We start from the raw sequence: 17,078 nt of genomic DNA, 5'->3' as shown, positions 1-17,078 counted from the left end.
AAAGGGCCAGAGCTGGGGCAGGCAGGACAGCCATGGGGGAAGCAGAGTGGAGTCAGGGGACTCATGCAGAGTCCCACATGCAGCATGGGGCAGTGGGGGAATCGCACCCCACCTGGCAGCACCTAATGAGTCAGGGCTTTTTTTTTCCCAAGTGCCGGGAACTGGGGCAGGCAAGGCAGCCATGGCCAGGCTGGGAGAGGGGTAGGGGATGGGCCTGGCCTGGCCTGGCTGATTTGGTGATTCTGCAGGAGCCAAATCTCCAAATCAGATTCAAATTGGGACAGCCGAATCAAATTGGGACAGTGATTCAAATCACCATATCAATTCACTGTCCCCTAAATCAGCTGAATCCAAAGTGAATACAAGCTGCTTCGCACAGTCCTAATGCATATGGCACCTGACTTTCCCACATTTTTCTCCTTTAAAGGAGGAAATCTGCATTTTCTCCTTAAAAAAAGAAAATCCTCATTTTCTTCTTAAAAAAAGAGAAAATCCAGGTTTTTCCCCTTAAAATGAGAAAATCCATATTTTACCATATTTTTCTGTGGTGAATAGAAAACCTGGATCCCTGATTATAACATACTCAAAATCTTGGTCCATTGGTCTCATACATGCACATTTGAAGTGACATCTTTCTAATCAGCTTTGAGTAAAGCTGAAATATAAATTCTAATTCTTTATAGCAAATGTAGTATCTCAATACCTGTTGGTGATAGCTACTCACACTGAAGCAGAATTATATCCTCTTATACTAATTCTTTTAACATTTATTATCAAATACATATGCTATACCCCTAACTTCTGTAATTGAATAGGAAAGTATTATATTGTTTCTGCTATCACTGTGTGATAACAACTATAGCTACCCTTAATCTCATTTAATAGAATAACAAAATCTTTTTCCTGGCTTTTCCAATTAAAGTGAATATTTGGCTATTTAGTGTGGCTCAAAAATGGTTAAATTCCTGTTACTTAGCAACTAACATATAATTAATGACATATGTCTATTTGACACACTCTGTGTTATATACTGTTAGGCTGACAGGTGCAAATGACTTCCATTAGACTAGGCTTTGATCCAAGACAATCGTCAACCTCATTAAAGCCAATGCCTGTTCCAATGGCACTCACTTTCAAGCTCAAAAAAACAATCAAGCCCTTTCTCTAGAAAGAACAGCAGACATCGGTAGTTACTGTCAGAAGCAGTAGGCTACATGGGCAAATCAGAACATGTTGCCTATGGACATCCCTAGTTAAAAGCACAAGGTGCTTGCTTCCCCCTGTGCAAGCTCCAGCCCACAGAATGGGTCCAACAGATCACATATCCAGCCACCCTGGAGGTTGCCTCTACTTATCTTTCAAAGAGAAGAAACCATGAATTCTCCAGTGGTCTAGCTCTATGGCAAACTTCTGAAAGAAAACTACAGAAAAGAAAACTGGAAGGGGCCTTGAAGTCATCCAGCCCATCCCTCTGGGTTACTGTGACAGAGTGCCTGGGGGTTCTGGCACTTCAAGAGAGCTAGAGCCCTGCTCAGCTGCAGCTGGGTTACCATAGAGACTGACTAACTGATTAAATTAATTAGCAGGCACCTGGGGGTAGCGCAGTGGAGTCACCTTACTGGAAGGGGGCATGGTCCTGTGTGGAATATAAGGCAGCCCCAAGAGTTGGGCTGGTTGTGTGAGAAGAAGTTTTGCAAATGTGCTTGTGTGTTAGGACCAGACTGTGAGTGTGAGGCCCTGGAAGCTAGGGTGGCTGAAGGCTAGCAGCTGATAAAGACCTAGGGTGGGGAGTAGGTTGGTTTTAGCCAGAGGGGTTTGTGTTTGTGTTTTGGTTAAATGTGATGCTTTGCGGACCAAGAGGGTCTGGTGCCCAGGTAGAGCTAGATACTAGAAAGAAGACACAGTAGTTTGGAGGGGACTGTGAGGGGTGGAGGTTGTAGAGTGCTCAAAAGTGGTGGGGTGCAGCAGCAGCTGTAGGGAGCCCTGGAGAGGCAAGTGCAGAGAGCCTGAAAAGGGCAAGAGGACCCAGTGCCAGGACAGGGCAGAGACAAGTCTTGGAGCCTCAATGAGGGGGAGAGAAGCTAATGAGGCTCAACAGCTTGAAAAAGGGGCAGAGATAAAGGTCTGGGGGGGACAGACTAGAAGCTGGGAACCCCCAAGCTTGGTCCAGTCAGTGGACTGGAGCTAGAGGGATCAGTAAGAGCAAAAAGGCAGAAGCCTGAAGCCCAACACTTCAACAATGATAGGCTTGCTCTAGGTCCCTCAGGCAGCCTCCCTTCTAATAAATCTTAACACCAACGATGTGGTGGGTGAGTAAAGGAGGCGAGGCATCCACAGTTGGAACCAGGGCAGGGATTACATGGTCACCAGGGGGCATCATGGCTGCCCCTGAACCTGAACATGTCAGCCATATTTAAACCATTACTGATGGTGATTATCTTTTATGTGGGGGGGGGGGGAAAACATGGCTGGCCTGGGGCAGGTTGGTGTTCAGGACTACCCGTGACATGCATGGAGGCTTTGTGCAGCCTTCCGCCATGATACGATCCCATTTCTCACTTGGAAGGCCAGCTACGCTTAGTATCTGTAGGCTATAGTATGGTGTGGCTCTCCGCTTCTCTCTATGTAGGCAGAAGCAGTGGGATTGCTACTTCCCTCATGGGTGGCAAGCTAGCAAGAATGAGGCATTGGATATTATTGATGCTACAAAATAGACCTTTCTTATTGAAGGAAATGTAGATACAACTGGGTGAATTTTTTTTTTCAAGGGAAATTCCAGTTAAAATATAGGTTCTACAACTTCAAAGTATTTTGTAGGTGAAATTTAAGTCAGTGAAACAGACACAGTCACATCTGCCTTTAGGTGTCTGAGCGTTATTCAGTTTTGGCCTTGGTTCCTTTCACTATGACCAACCCCACTACACAGGCCAAGTTTTCTAAGTCATTATAAATGTGCCAATCTTGGGACAGAGAATTTGAGATGAAAAAGAGATTTTTTTTCCCATCTTAGAACAGGTGGAGAATATGTGAAATGCCACATGCCAAATAGAAAGTTTCCTATCCTTGCTGGGAAGGGACAGAATGTGTGAATGGGACAATTATGCTCAACTAAAATGTGACACAATGTCATCAGTGCCTGTAATGGTGAGTGCATCTAGCAGTGTTTTAATGGAGCCTGGGATTTACTGTCCTGCAGAACATGTGCTGTGGAATTATTGCTCCTGTATTTTCATAAGAAAGGAAATGGCTGCAGTATCCTGCACTAGAGAGACCCAAATGTATTTTAGTCATTCTGTCATGAAACTGTTAACTCCTGGACCCTCTCCATCTGGAACCAGCAGTGACAGATGCTAAGCTCTCCACAAGCTGGCAGTGATCCAGTGACAGCCCTTAAAAAATAAATAAATAAAAGAAAGTGGGGAGAGAGGAGAACATTTAGCTCTCCCAGATGCTTCACCAGTGCCTTCATCTCCACAGACTGAAAACACAACAAAGGACCAGTAATGGTACAGTCCAAGCACTGAGAAATCCAGAAAAACTTTGCAGGATAGTAAGAACTGGTGTTTCCTTCATGAGAGCCTGAGAAGTCTGTGGGTGCCAACAGATGTGCAGGTCCTTGCTCTAACTCATGGTGCTTCACATAAAGTGCCATGACTTAGCGCAACACCCCCCCCAACAGACTTTGTTTCTTGGCTGGGGGTGGGGGTGGGGGTAGGCAGAAATAGAGCTCCACTTTGGAGCTGGTCCAGCCTGAGGAGCCTGCCTGCAGCCTCTCCCCCTTCCCCCTCAACTCTGGTATTGCCTGCAGAAAGGGAGGGGGAGTAAGCTGTGGAATGGGATTTGCCCAGCCTGAGCTGGAAGGGGGGAGGATTTGGGGGACATTAAATTGGGAGCTCCAATCCATATACCCCCAGCTCATGCTGGGCAAACCCCAGCCCACAGCTCACTCCCCTTCCCTTCTCCCCACTTCCTTACTGCAGACAGCACCAGGGGGCTGGGCTGGGCTGTATCAGCCCAGCCTTGCTCACAGCACAAATTAATCCTAGGGAACACAAGTTTTCCAAGGCACTCTAAAGTGGAGTGCCTTCATCTTATCCCTCATGTGAAGATGGTTAATTTGTTACGCGATCAGTCACTTTTAAAGTGCTCTGCAGCCATGCACATAATCAGTCAGTGCCCTCTGCATAATCAGCAAAACTGATCCAGTGCTATCAAATGAATCAACTACTCAGTGACATTCACAGCACACCCAGAGTAAAAATTTTTGTAACTATTTATTTTATTGTTTATCCAGCTCTAGGCCCCTCTTCTGGAAATCATTTAAGTATTTGCTTAACTCTAAGAACATTGTTAATTCCCATTAAAGTTAAGAATGTACTTGTATTGAGGGCCTTAACATCCCCCATTTTATCTAAAGTATTTCATCTGTGGGTCTCACTGCCCTTTACAGATAGGAATTGAGCCAGAGACGCTGAGAATTTAGGTGAGTTGAATTGTCATCACTTTTGGCTAGGGAAGGGAGGCATAGGAAGATTAAGGTCAGCATTGCCAAACATGTGCAAAGAATTAGACTCACTGGGTGCATCTACACATGCAATTAAGTTCAAGCAATAAATTCCAGTGCTTATTGGACCAGAGTTTATTGTTTCCTGGGTGCCACATTTACACGTAATGCCAGGAGCACAGCACACTGAGCTGGGTCAGAGAAGCCCCAGCTGGCAGGGTGCCTGGGGGTCAGCCTGCCAGCTCAGAGCTACTCTGATCCAGCTCAACGTGCTGCAAAGGGACTGGTGGGAGCATGAGGGTGCTCCAGTGCAGAGCTAGCTGGCAGACAGCCCCTGAACTGAAGCACCCTCATGCCCCAGCCAGCCCCTCCAGTGTCTATATGTGCACGCTGATGTGGAGTACAGAACTCCACCATAGAATATTACTTGTATTTACAAATACTACTTTTCTGTGGAGTTAATTAGTTTATAGGGGTGTGCAAAGCGGGCCCTATTCAATTTGGATTTGGCTCAAATCAGGGACAGTGATTTGATTTGTTGATTCAGATCACTGTCCCTGATTTGATTCGGCTGAATCCGAACCTGAAGATTCGATGATGATTCAGAGAATCAGCGATTCAGACATGGACTCGGCTTTAAAAGATTTTTCTACATACCTTGAGGTAGCAGGAGCAGCTTGTGATAGCTGCGATGCTGGGGCACATGGAGCATCCCACAGGAGTGCGGGGGGCCCTCCACATGCTCAGTGGTGAACCTGGAAGCGGACTGGAAGTACTTCCAATCCACTTCCAGGTCTGGTGGGGAGTATGCCAGCCCCCCCCCCCCCCGCATATCCCCGTGGGCTCAACGATCGGCTACAGGGGGACCCTGGGTGCCCCCCACCAGACCCAGAAGGCACCAGTCACCGAGCCGGGGGGGGCGCACACTCCTCAGCGGACTCAGAAGTGGACCAGAAGTGCTTCTAGTCTACTTCTGGGTCTGCTGCCAAGCGCTCTGGGGAGCCCCACGTGCTTCTGTGGGACACTCCATGTACCCCAGCATCACAGTGCTCATGAGCCCCTGCTACCTAGAGGTATGTAGAAAAAACATTTAAAGCTGTGTCTATGTCTGAGTCTCCAAATCCTTCTGAATCAATTTGGAAAGATTAAAGGGTCCTCTGATTTGATTTGGATTCGGAGATTTCGCCACCAAATCGGGCCAACTCTGCTGAATTGAATCAGAGACTAAAGCTTCGCACAGCCCTATTAGTTTACTCCTTTCTAATAGCACTGCATGTGTAGACAGGAGATGTTTACTGTGAAGCTAATTAGTCAACTTGACAGTAAATGTCTCATGTAGATGTGCCCAGTATGAATTATTTTCCCAACTGTAAAAATCAAACTTTGAAGGTTGGTGTAGGTATCCTGACCTTCCATCCCAGACTTTAACCACAAGACCATGTTTCTCCTGCTTGCACCAATACTTAAATATGTGTCTGAAAATAAATATAAACAGGGCAAGGGAAAGGTAATAAAAATAGCAGCTTCCTCTTTAAAGAGCTGTTTGGTAAAGTCAACCCTATAGCCTTACCTGGAAAAGAGCATTAGCCAAAACCTAGAGCGTGTATGTTCTGTGTACCTCCCCCTCCAGTCCTTCCCTTCTGTCTTTGTACAACACTGTGATGTGCCTTATGAAGTAGAATTTCATTCCACTCGGGGCTATTTCCAACCACTTCCCCTAGCATAGGATCTCATGTGATGTGTGCGTGCTCGCTAGTGGGTTCCTCTCCATCTGTTCTGTCTTTAAGCAACTGGCACCCCGAAGTGTTTCAAACTGGAAGTGAGATACTGCTGTACATTCTTAGTCAGTGAGCCACCAAATCTGAGCTTTCTTGAGAATTTTTTTCTCAGATGTTGTTGCCAGTAGAATGCTTATTTGCTCTATTCAAAGAGAGTGAATCATTGCCTTTTTGCAGAATCTGGGGCTCTTTTTATAGGAGCTTTATTTTAAATGCAAATCCCCAAATACCAATTTTTGTGCTTAGGAAGTGTTCTTGAAAATCCTTGGAAAGGCAATTTGAGTCACATCTTCAGAACCTCCATATGCCAGGACAGCATTAACAGCTCTGCACTGTCATCTGCTGAAGTCACACTGTGGTCATTGTTAGACAGGAGGGGTCAAAGGTCATTTTAAACTAATGCTGCTCTCTAGTTGGCCTCTAAGACCAGAGTGGAGCAGCTTGAACAAGATACATCCAGTATCCCAGAAATGATTTCTGCTCATTGAAGGGAAGAGAAGAAAATGCATAGCTTCTGAAGCCAGAGGTTTATTTCAAACTGCACCATTTCTGCAAAAGCTGAAAAAGCTCCTATTTTTCTGATACCCATCTCCTAAAAAAACTTCACTTGATTAATTCTAAACTTTTTTTGTTGCCAGTAAACACCTTTTATTTTCTGGCTAGAGGCTCCATATGCAGGGTGTCAAGTAGAAGAGAGTTTTTAGGAAGTTAAAATTGGCATGATGGATTTAAAGCTGGAAGAAACCGTTGTAATCATCTAGTTCAGCAGCATAGGGCAGAGACCTCACCCAAAGTTTCCTCCACCAAACTGCTACATGATTCAGCTGACGTTTTTTCAGAAAGTGTTGGTTTAACAACATCCAAGGGATAGAGTACATACCATGTCCCTAGGTAAGTTTTTCTATGTGTTAATTACAGTGACTGTTATAAATATTCACCTTATTTCTAATTTTAATTTTCCTGACTATCAACTTTTAACTGTTAGTGTTGCTTCTGTATCTTTATGTACCAGTCAGGTTCTAAAGCAAGCAGAGAAAAGATAAGAACAAAACCTCTCTCTCTCCCCACTTTTCAGGCCAAACATTCTACAGCATATCTTTTGTTTCCAATTCAGTTTACAGTATAGCAGCTGAAACATGCTGCATTGTTATATGGCTGCTTATTTTATTCTTAATAAATGTTCAGCCTGTTTCCAAATCCTCAATGGCTCTTGATGATGCTTTCATTCAACTGTTCTGCTCTTCAAGCCAATCCAAATCCAGAACAGGAGCATAGATAGGCATCACCCCTACTTCATTAACTTCCATCAGACACAATGGCTTCTTTTACCATAGCCCGTTAGTATAATAAATCATGTAGCTGCAGCAGAGTATTGTCTCATGATGAGCGTTTCTGGCTTTAGAAAATAAACATCTTGACTTTGTTTTGATGATTTATTTGCAAGAGGCACAGCCTGTGGCTTTGCTTTGGCCTCTACATAGTAGCAGCAGATCATTGTCCTATGATATTTTCTCTTTATGTAATATTTGTTCTGAAAATACTTCAGAAGGTTGCTAAAATTATCTGATTCATGTCAATAGTTCCTCATTTGTGGTCCATAGACATTTCCACTTTGTAGCTATTTCCCTTACTGCTTGGTAAAGTTGAATCACAGACAGGAAGCATTTGTTTTCACTGAACAGCAGAGGCATTTTAACTAGCTCATTTTGCTTTTCACAATCTATAGTCATTAGGTGAAGCTAGGATAGAAAAACAGCATCATTTTATTTTGCCCTGTAAAAATGTTGAGGCAAAATTCACAGCCTGAATGCCATGGCACATGGAATCATTGTCTTCTGGGATTGTTGCCAACAGAAAGACTTCTGGTCTGATCATAGAAAAACTGATGCAAGAATTACTTAAGACATCCTTCAGATGGCTATTGCCATGGTGTTAGGAAAATGTTTCAGTTTGCTGAAACTAAACAAAGACAGAACTTGTGTGATTGCAGCCAATATGTGTAATTCATTAGTTTACAGTTGTAAAAACAAATACCATCCTGTAAAATTTGCTTGTCCCAAATAAAAGAATTAACTGAAAAAAACCAACTAATTCCTACGTTATAGCGTCTTAATTATCCAAGGAAGAAAGGCTGAATAACAAATAAAGGATATACACATTTTATGCTAATAAAGCAAAGATGTGCTGAAATACACAAGTTTCCTAATCTACTCTATTGCATTCTTTTATGACTTGTATTCATCACCCTCTCCCTTATCTTATGAAGTAGTAACCAGCGTGTTGCACTGCCTGTTGTCTATGATGTTTCAATGAGGTAATAGAGGGCAGTCTCCTGCAAATAAAGCTTGTATAAAGATTGTTCCTAGTCTAACCCCAGGCCATGTCAGTCTGCATTGCATATCTCAGTATGTATAGATGATTTGGGTGGTATTCCAGCAGTTAGAAAGCCCACAAATTAGTAGTATGTCAACAGCGAAGTTTAAATATCCTGTTAGCATACAATTTATTAATGGCTTGCAGAACTGAAGATGTGTCATATATGTCAAATGCCAGGAGATAGCTCAGTTTTTTACAATAATGAAGTCTTTCTTTTTGTAGACACTATTGGATATAGCTCAGTCATAAATTCAGCTAAGCTCCAAAAGGCTCTTCACAGCTGATAGTGAAACCACAAATCAAAAGCAGGCTTCTTGTTACCCTTAACTCCTTTTGAACAAAGGCCAGGACAGTTTGCATAGAAGAAATCCAGCACACATTTCTTTTTAGCTGCTTTTTAGCTACATTTATCTCTGAACTGCCATATATGACACATTAATCAGGACTATTAAACATAAAGCTCAACTCAGGCTCTTTATAGACAGCCCCTTGGATCAGAAGTTGACTTGTCATTGGACTGTGTAGGCACAGAGCTGTGTGGTGTTACAGCCCTGAAGTAAAAGGTCTGTAACCAGAGGAGTTGGTTGGAAATTTTCTGTCAATATTTTCATTCAAGGAAAATGAAAATGTTTGCTTGCAGTGCGTGCTTCTTTCAACGTTTAACATTTTTTCTAGGTCAGAAAACCAAAAAACTTCAAAATTTTAGCATCCAACATTTTGCAGAGAATGCCAAAATATTTTTAGGATACCAGTTTATGTTTTTTGTTTGTTGCTTGATTTCTTTTTAAATGAAATTCTGTGCTGAAAATTGTCATGAAAATGAACATATTATTGTTTTTACCCAAATTTTCCAGGGCAAACCTACCCACATTTTCTCACAACTCCTGCAGAAAGCAATATTTATTCCCACTACATCTCACTCAGACCCAAAACAGTTAATACGGCAAGTCACACCGACTGAGTTTGGGCTGTTGTGCATGTGAAACTATACTATATTATTACAAACTATACCATGTGCAGTGAAGGGCTTGAAAAGGATGCAGACCTTATTAGCACACATCTTGTGCCCTAGCAGTGAATAAGAGAATAAATTATGGAATGTATTATCTGGTATTGTAAATAGGGGGATAGACACCTTGGGGATTGCCTTGGCATGGAAATGCCACGCAACTGGTGCTAACAGTTCTCCAGCGCACCTGCTATGCTTCATTGTCCACCCCATTTACACTCCATTGAAATCAATGAAATGTGAGGATGCACCTGGTTCATACAGTAGCTCAGAACAAGCATTTTATCCAAGAGTGCAGCAATTGTATTGCATTTGGATTTAGAAAATATATTCAGCAGTATAGAAGCTGCATTGTCTGTCCGAATATACAAGGCATGTTGATTGGCAGTCGCCCACATGATCTCCTTTTCCAATTTCTTTCTCTTGTTTTTCTTCTAATTAGTTATATTCCTTAGGATAATTCTTGTCACAAGCTTGAGGAAGTGAATGTCACTTTCTGGAATACTGCAGAACAAACATTTGTCAGAGACGTTTTATTTTGGTGCATTTTGCCTGCCCAGGGAGGAGTGAAAAGCATGCCAAGCCTTCAGTGTGCGTTTTGCTCTTTCAGCATAACTGAAGTGCCATTAAATGGAGGGTGACTTCTTGCCAAGAGCAGAAGCTGGTGGAGAGAAAGAGAAAACAAGATCCAACAGCTGGAAGCTAAAACTAGACAATGCTATATCTAGACTAAAGATAAAGGGCCAGATTCAAATATGTTAAGGTGTCTGTAGATGAAGATAAGTGTCTAGTGGGTTTTAAAAAGAATCTAAGAAGATTTAGTTCTGATGACTGGAGCAACAGAAATTAAATGAAATTCAATAACACAAAATAAGATCTTGCTTTAGGGACTAACTATGAGAATTTCTGCTGTCAGTTTGAAGCTCATTAGTTGGAACTGGCAGAGGAAGAGAAAGACACCAGTGTGACACAGTCATGGAAAAGGCAAATTTGATCTTATAATATACCTGGTGAGGTATTTCTAGTAGTGATGAGAAAGTGTTAATACATTGTACAGCCACTGGCAATACCTCACCTGTGTGCAATTCTGCTCGCTCACATTCAAGAGAGATTATTACAAACTATACCATGTGCAGTGAAGGGCTTTGAAGTGACCAGGAGAATCGTGAATGTATCATTTGAAAAGACGATAATGTGGCTTGTTTAGCCACACAAGGAAGGCTGAGAGGGACTGTTGATTGTTGTCTACCAGGACCTTAGTGGGTAAACTCCAGCAAGGGAAAAGGTTAAATGGCAGTATTAGTATAAGAACAAATGTGAACTCTTCATTAACAAATTTAGTCTAGAAATTGGAAGTTGTGTTTCTAAATATTGAAGGCATGAAATTCTGGGAGTTGAACAGAATAGAGGTTCAGCTAATTTAAAGATGGAGTTTGATGCAATTATGAAAAGGTTTACATGTCATGGTAGGCTAGAACAGCAAGGGATCTGATTTCAATACCCAGATGGTATCTAACAGTTACAGGTTCCTATATTACTGTGTACCTAAATGCCATCAGCAGTGTGGCTCACCATATACGTAAATAGGGAGGACTATTAACAAATGGAATGACTTGACTATGTGTGATAGCTTCTTCATTACTTGCATTCTTTTAACCAAAATGAGGTGTCTTAGAAAAATCTGCTCTAACGAGACAGAAATTCAGAGTTGTTTGCAGGGGTCCTGAGTGAGTTTCTCTGGCCTGTTCAGTGCAGCTGGCCAGACTAGATGATCACAATAATCCTTTCTGGTCTTAAAAAAAAAATCAATGAATTTTCACTCAACTCTCCCCATCTCCCATTCTCCTTCTAGTCCCCAGACTCCTTCCTGGTACATAGTAAAGCAGTAGAGTGAATTGCACCCTCACCACTGATATTTAGTGCCTTGACATAAAGAACATGTTTTGTTTCTGCCCCTGATAGGATATATTTAAACCAGAATGCTGATGTGAAAAGTCATGAAAATAAATTTGAAATCTGCTTTCCCCACATTATCTTTGGTTATTACACTACTTAAAATTCAGTGTTTGCATCAGCAACCCTGCCCAGAAATGGACTCACTAGTACTCCACAGCCCTTTTTTGTGGTGTTTTCCTAATAAGCCCTGTATTGAGCAATGACACAGTCCTGGTCTACCCTTGCCTTCTTGCCTAAAGTTACTCCACCAGAGCAGATACCTTGGTAGTACTGCTGGTCAGAGCCCTAAATGCAGGCAAAGCATTGGCAGCTGCTGGTGTTTTCAACACTTTGTTGTCTAGGCTGGTTATGGGTAGAATTACATGAGATGGAGATAAAACAAGGGAGGTTAGCGTTGCCCCTATACAATACTTATTGTAAGAGCTCTCAACCAGGAGAGACCAGTTCCAGCAATAGTGGTGATGGGGAGTCAAAAAGACCAGAGTAAAAATAGCATGGCAAACGGTCAGAGCTAAGAGACAATAATACAGCAAAGGAGCACAAAGCATGAAAACAGTACAAAGATCTTTCCAATACAATATTACATCAATGACCCTTTTCTATTAATATTGACCTCTCATTTTCCATTTGTAAGAAGTGTTTACTTTTCATTGCTGAGATTTCAAAAGCCCACACACTGGAACCGTGTTATTGTCTAAATGGGTGTCTGAAAACAGATTGTATCAAGCCATTTCCCTTATTTTCTTGTCTCATCCAATGTTTCTCAGAGATCAGACATGTTTTCCCAGATTATGGGAACAGCTGGCTATTTGAATTACACTCTGTGCACATGTTTATTCAATGTTTCTATTTGGGACAGCCAGAGAGGCATTTTTTACTTTTGCCATGTGCTCTCACAGGGATGCTTTCTTCAGTATTTATACAAAGTTGTTCTGTTGGTTTATAGCTTCCTCATGTGTTTGTCAAATGCTGGGCTCACTCACTAGATTTATGCTGGATGATTTGATATGTTTCTGTTTAAGTGCATCAGGCAGATCTATTCTTCTGGGATGGGTAATGAAGGTCGGACACATGTCTTTCAGCCCACTGGATGGGGACACTTGTGTTTTTCTACCCAGGGAAGAAGAATATGCACAGCATTACTTAATTCTGAATGCTTTCAGGGAGCATTTTTTTCTGTCCTGAAGTGACCTGCCATAACCTGTCACAGAAACATGATGCAGGACAGCTTGTGTCACGTCTTAAACTGAGGCACATTCTTTGTGCATTTGACAATATTTCCTCCTGTAGCAAGTGCTGGGCCCCAGGGGCAACCATGACACAGCTCCTACTTCACCCTGGCTCTCTGAGTACCCTCCTCTTTTTCCTTCTTGCCACACCTTGATGTAAATATTTAATTTGGAAAAGCGCAGCTGCCCAGGGGTCCCACAGCAAGCCCTCCCCTTGTAACAGGCTTGTGTTCTAGCTCACTAATTCCCTTAAGGGCTAGTTTCATGATCTTCAACCTCCCCTGTAGCCACGTCCATGCCTCACAGATGTTGCCACCCAGTCAATCTCGATTGTTGGACCCTAAACTATCCCAGCCTCTGCCGCTTTGCTCTTGCTGGGTTGTCTAGCCCAGGTCCATTGTGCTGGACCTGGCTTCTGGGCTCCAGCCCTTGCCTCCACCCTGCTCTGGGCACTGGGCTCCCTGGCCCTGCCTCAGCCCTGCTCCCAGGAACTGAGCCTGCTTTGGCGCTGACTCTGCCCTGCTTCTGGGCACTGCTGGGACCTTCTGCCCCCCGATAGCACCAACCCAAACCACCAGTTAAAGTTCAAATGAAAAAATAGACATGCTGGCTATAACTAAAGCCCTTATGCCCCTGCCTGTTTAATCAATCTTCCCCCCTACCCTGGGTTATATGTCTCTGAAAGCCTTCAGCGCAGCTCAGGAGTCTGCCAGGCATTCTTCTACAACCCTCCTGGCCAGGAGATCTTTCCTTTATAGCTTCCAGAGCCAAATTGACTGCCCAGGCTTAGGTCCAGGGCTGATATGCTCCCTACACTTTGCCTCTTTCTGGTCAGATGACTTCCCCAGACAGATTGCAGGTGTGCTCTTTACCTTGATAGGCCACTTACTGACTAGGCAGCAACACCTCTTTGCTGCCTTCCTTCATATAGGTGGCCCCTGTTTAGCTGCCTGGGCTCCAGTTGCTGCAGTTTTTCCCCATAAAGCTCTAAGCTCCCTGTTACACTTCCTAGGACCTATGGAACTCAGCGTCCACTTTGATGGCCGTTGGCCCCTTTCTATGTGGTTGTTCTGTGGCATGCAGAAATTGGCATGCGTATATCCTTTGAATTGGAGGCGTTTCTGCAAGTTGACTTTCCCTTCGACCTGATCAAGCTGTCACTCCACCAACTCTGTTTTAGGTGAGAGACACATCCAGAATGCCACTAAGAGAATTTTACTTCCCTTTCTACACCAAAATGGCGGTTTTCTAGGTGCAGAAGTGGTATTTGTGGCAGTTATGAGCAGCTTGCAATTCTGTTTCCCTGCAGTGTGGATATGTAAGCAGGTGTGTATACATAGTAGGCTGTGCAGTGACTGGACATGACCATGTATGGATGCCTATAAGTAAGTGTACTTGCAATCATGTCATGTAAACATAGTTAATTTGCATACTATGCATGACTAATGACCATTGCCAGAACAGAAGCATTCTCCTATATCTTAATCCCAAAAACTGAGTGGTTAGGGTATTTGCCAGGAAGTAGAAGGCCTAGATTCCAGAGTCTTCTCACCCAAAAGAGGTCTCAGTTTGTGTCTCTGACTTCCCAGCAGTGCTACAAGGCCAGTAGTTAGGCATTATCCAGTCCCTCTGTAGTGCTCTTTCTTAAAGGGTCCCTCCAGTCAACCAAGAAAGGAAGGTGCATGGGGAGGAAAAGTGTAAAGTTCTGTGTGTTCACCTCAGTGAGGTGGCTTCTGCTCTGGAAAGAAGCAGATCCTGGGTTCTAGCTTGGAGTTTGTTCCCAATGGGGCAAAAACTTCTCTATCCATTTTATTCAGTAACTATGAAATGTAGGGCGCAGTGGCTCAGTTTCAAAAAGAGCATTGAAGACAGGCTGGTTAATGCCTGGTCTGTGATCTGGTGATTCTGTTGTATAGGAAGTCAGAGGGTGTGGCTACATGAGATGCTTTACTGCACAGTAGAGCAGTGTAATGCGCAGTATGCCTGCACGTCTACACGTGCATACACTTACTGTGCAGTAAACTGCTCTAATCATGAATAAATTTGCTACCTGCAAATGCAAGTTGCAAATTTACTTGTGATTAGTTACTATGACTGTCACGGAGGCACTGGGGTGCTCCATGCCTGAGAAGGAGATAAGGTGAGCTGTCAGTCACCAGGGCAGCTCAGGTGCTGATTGTCAGAGCTGCCAATCAACAGGGCAGTGCAGCTGCGGGTTGCTAGGGCAACCAGCCGGTCAGGTGGCCAGAAGGGGGCAGGGCTGGGCCTTTATAAATAGCCCAGGCCGGAGCCTGACTAGCAGTTCCTTTCTGGCAGCTGCAGGAGCTTGGTGGCTGAGCTGAGTGGCCTGAATTGGTAGTGGCAGCATTGTGGTGCTAACTAGCTGCGATGATGCCGGGGATGAGAGCACCTTGACGAGAGGTATGGTTGGAGGCCCTGGGGTGGGGGGCGCAGTGTTTATGTTATGAGCAGGAGGCTCTGTGTTTTATGTTGAAGCCAGTTGGCTGGCATTTTGGTTATAGTTACACCGGAGGACCGGGTGGGGCTGTAGGGGAGTGAGGAGGCCTCAGGGGGCTCCCCAGCAGCCTGGGGGTTTCCAGTGCCCAGTAGGGGCATGGTGCCAGTGGGGCACTACAGTTTGTGCCGGAGAGGCATAGTGTTTGTGCTAGAGAGAGGCATGGTGTTTGCCCAGTGGGGCAAAGGACACAGAGAGGGGTCAAGGGGGCCAGGCATGGCTGTGGCCACCTGAGCCCCAAGCGCGAGGAGTGCGGTATAGGCCCAGTAGGAGGGCAACCGCCACGGGGAGCGTGGCATGGGCCCTAGAAAGGGCAAGGCCCCAGAGGGGGGCAGAGAGCACGTGCAGAGAGCGTGGCGCAGGCCCAGAGGCAGGGCAATGGCCACGGAGAGCACGGCATGGGCCCTAGAGAGGGCAAGGCTCCAGAGGAGGCAGAGAGTGTATGCAAAGAGTGCAGGCGTGGGCCCAGAAAGGAGGGCAACGGCCGTGGATAGGGTGGCAGAGACCCGAGAGGCGCCGGGGGTGCGGTAGAGGCCCTGAGAAAGGTGCAAAAGCCCAGAGGTGGGTGATTTTTTTTTTTTTTTTTAGGCCCAGAGCGGGGCAGTGGGCGGAGAACCAGGCCCAAGGGGCACCGGTGACAGGGCAGCGGCGGAGAGCCAGGCCCAGGGACACCAGGCGGGTGATGAGCCCGGGGTGCTAGAGAGAGCACCAGAGGGCAAGGGACTGCACAACGTCCCACGCATACCCCTTAAGGGAGGGGTGCAGAGAGGTACCCCATTTTGGAGTAGGGGCAGGACCATATGTACCGTTCACCTGGGAGATAAAGGCAGCCTCCCATTTAAACTCATTTAAGATCAAAGTCGTGGCGGGCAAGAATCTGAGGGTGCTGAGTACAGCCTTGAGTGATGGTAGGGGGCGCTAGGGAGTTCACGGCTGCTCCTAGGCCCCACTCCCTCACAATGCCGTAATCCAGGCAAGTTACCTGGGCAAAAGAGGGGTGGAGATTGCTTCCTGCCCCTGGGAGCTGCCTGTTGCTGGGGCAGGCTCTGCCACCACAGTCCAGGCAGGGACTATGTTCCCCTGCCCCAGAAGCAGGCAGCTCCCAGCCCCTGCTTTGTCATCATGATCAGAGAGCAGGAGGCTGGGAGATCCTTCTCTCCCAATGCCAGCTCCACAGTCATGGGGCTCAGGCTGGGAGATCCTTCTCACCAACTGTGGAGGTGGCTCTAAGAGATAAGGATCTCCCAGCCACCACTTCCCAATCCTGGAGCAGGGGCTGGGAGCTTCTTGCTGGGGGGCTGGGGAGCCTGTTCCCTGGGAAGTCTGTTGCCCAGCTCTGTGATCACAGACAGGGACAGGCTCTCCAGCCCTTACCCCGCAATCATGGAGCGGGGCCTAGGCCGCCCTCAGAATAGCCAGTTCAAACCAAGACATAATAGGGCTTACAGAAACGTGATGGGATTCATCACATGACTGGGCAGTTAGCATTAGGGGCTATAGGCTTTACAGGCGGGATAGAGAAGGAAGGAAAGGTGGGGGTGTGGCGCTCTGTCAAGGAGCAATACACATCCTCTGCCAGAAGAATGGGGTCAGAGGAGGAGCAAGCTGAAGTGCTCTGGATCAAGATACGAGGGGGCCATGAGGAGAGGGATTTAATGGTGGAGGTCTACTACAGACCCCCCCTCCCCCCCCAACCAAGGGGAGGAGCTGG

The sequence above is a fragment of the Crocodylus porosus genome, unplaced genomic scaffold (assembly GCF_001723895.1).
Source record: "Crocodylus porosus isolate Cpor-Errol unplaced genomic scaffold, CroPor_comp1, whole genome shotgun sequence".
In the NCBI taxonomy this organism is placed as follows: Eukaryota; Metazoa; Chordata; order Crocodylia; family Crocodylidae; genus Crocodylus; species Crocodylus porosus.
The sequence above is the reverse complement of the archived record's forward strand: the minus strand, read 5'-3'. Positions refer to the sequence as shown.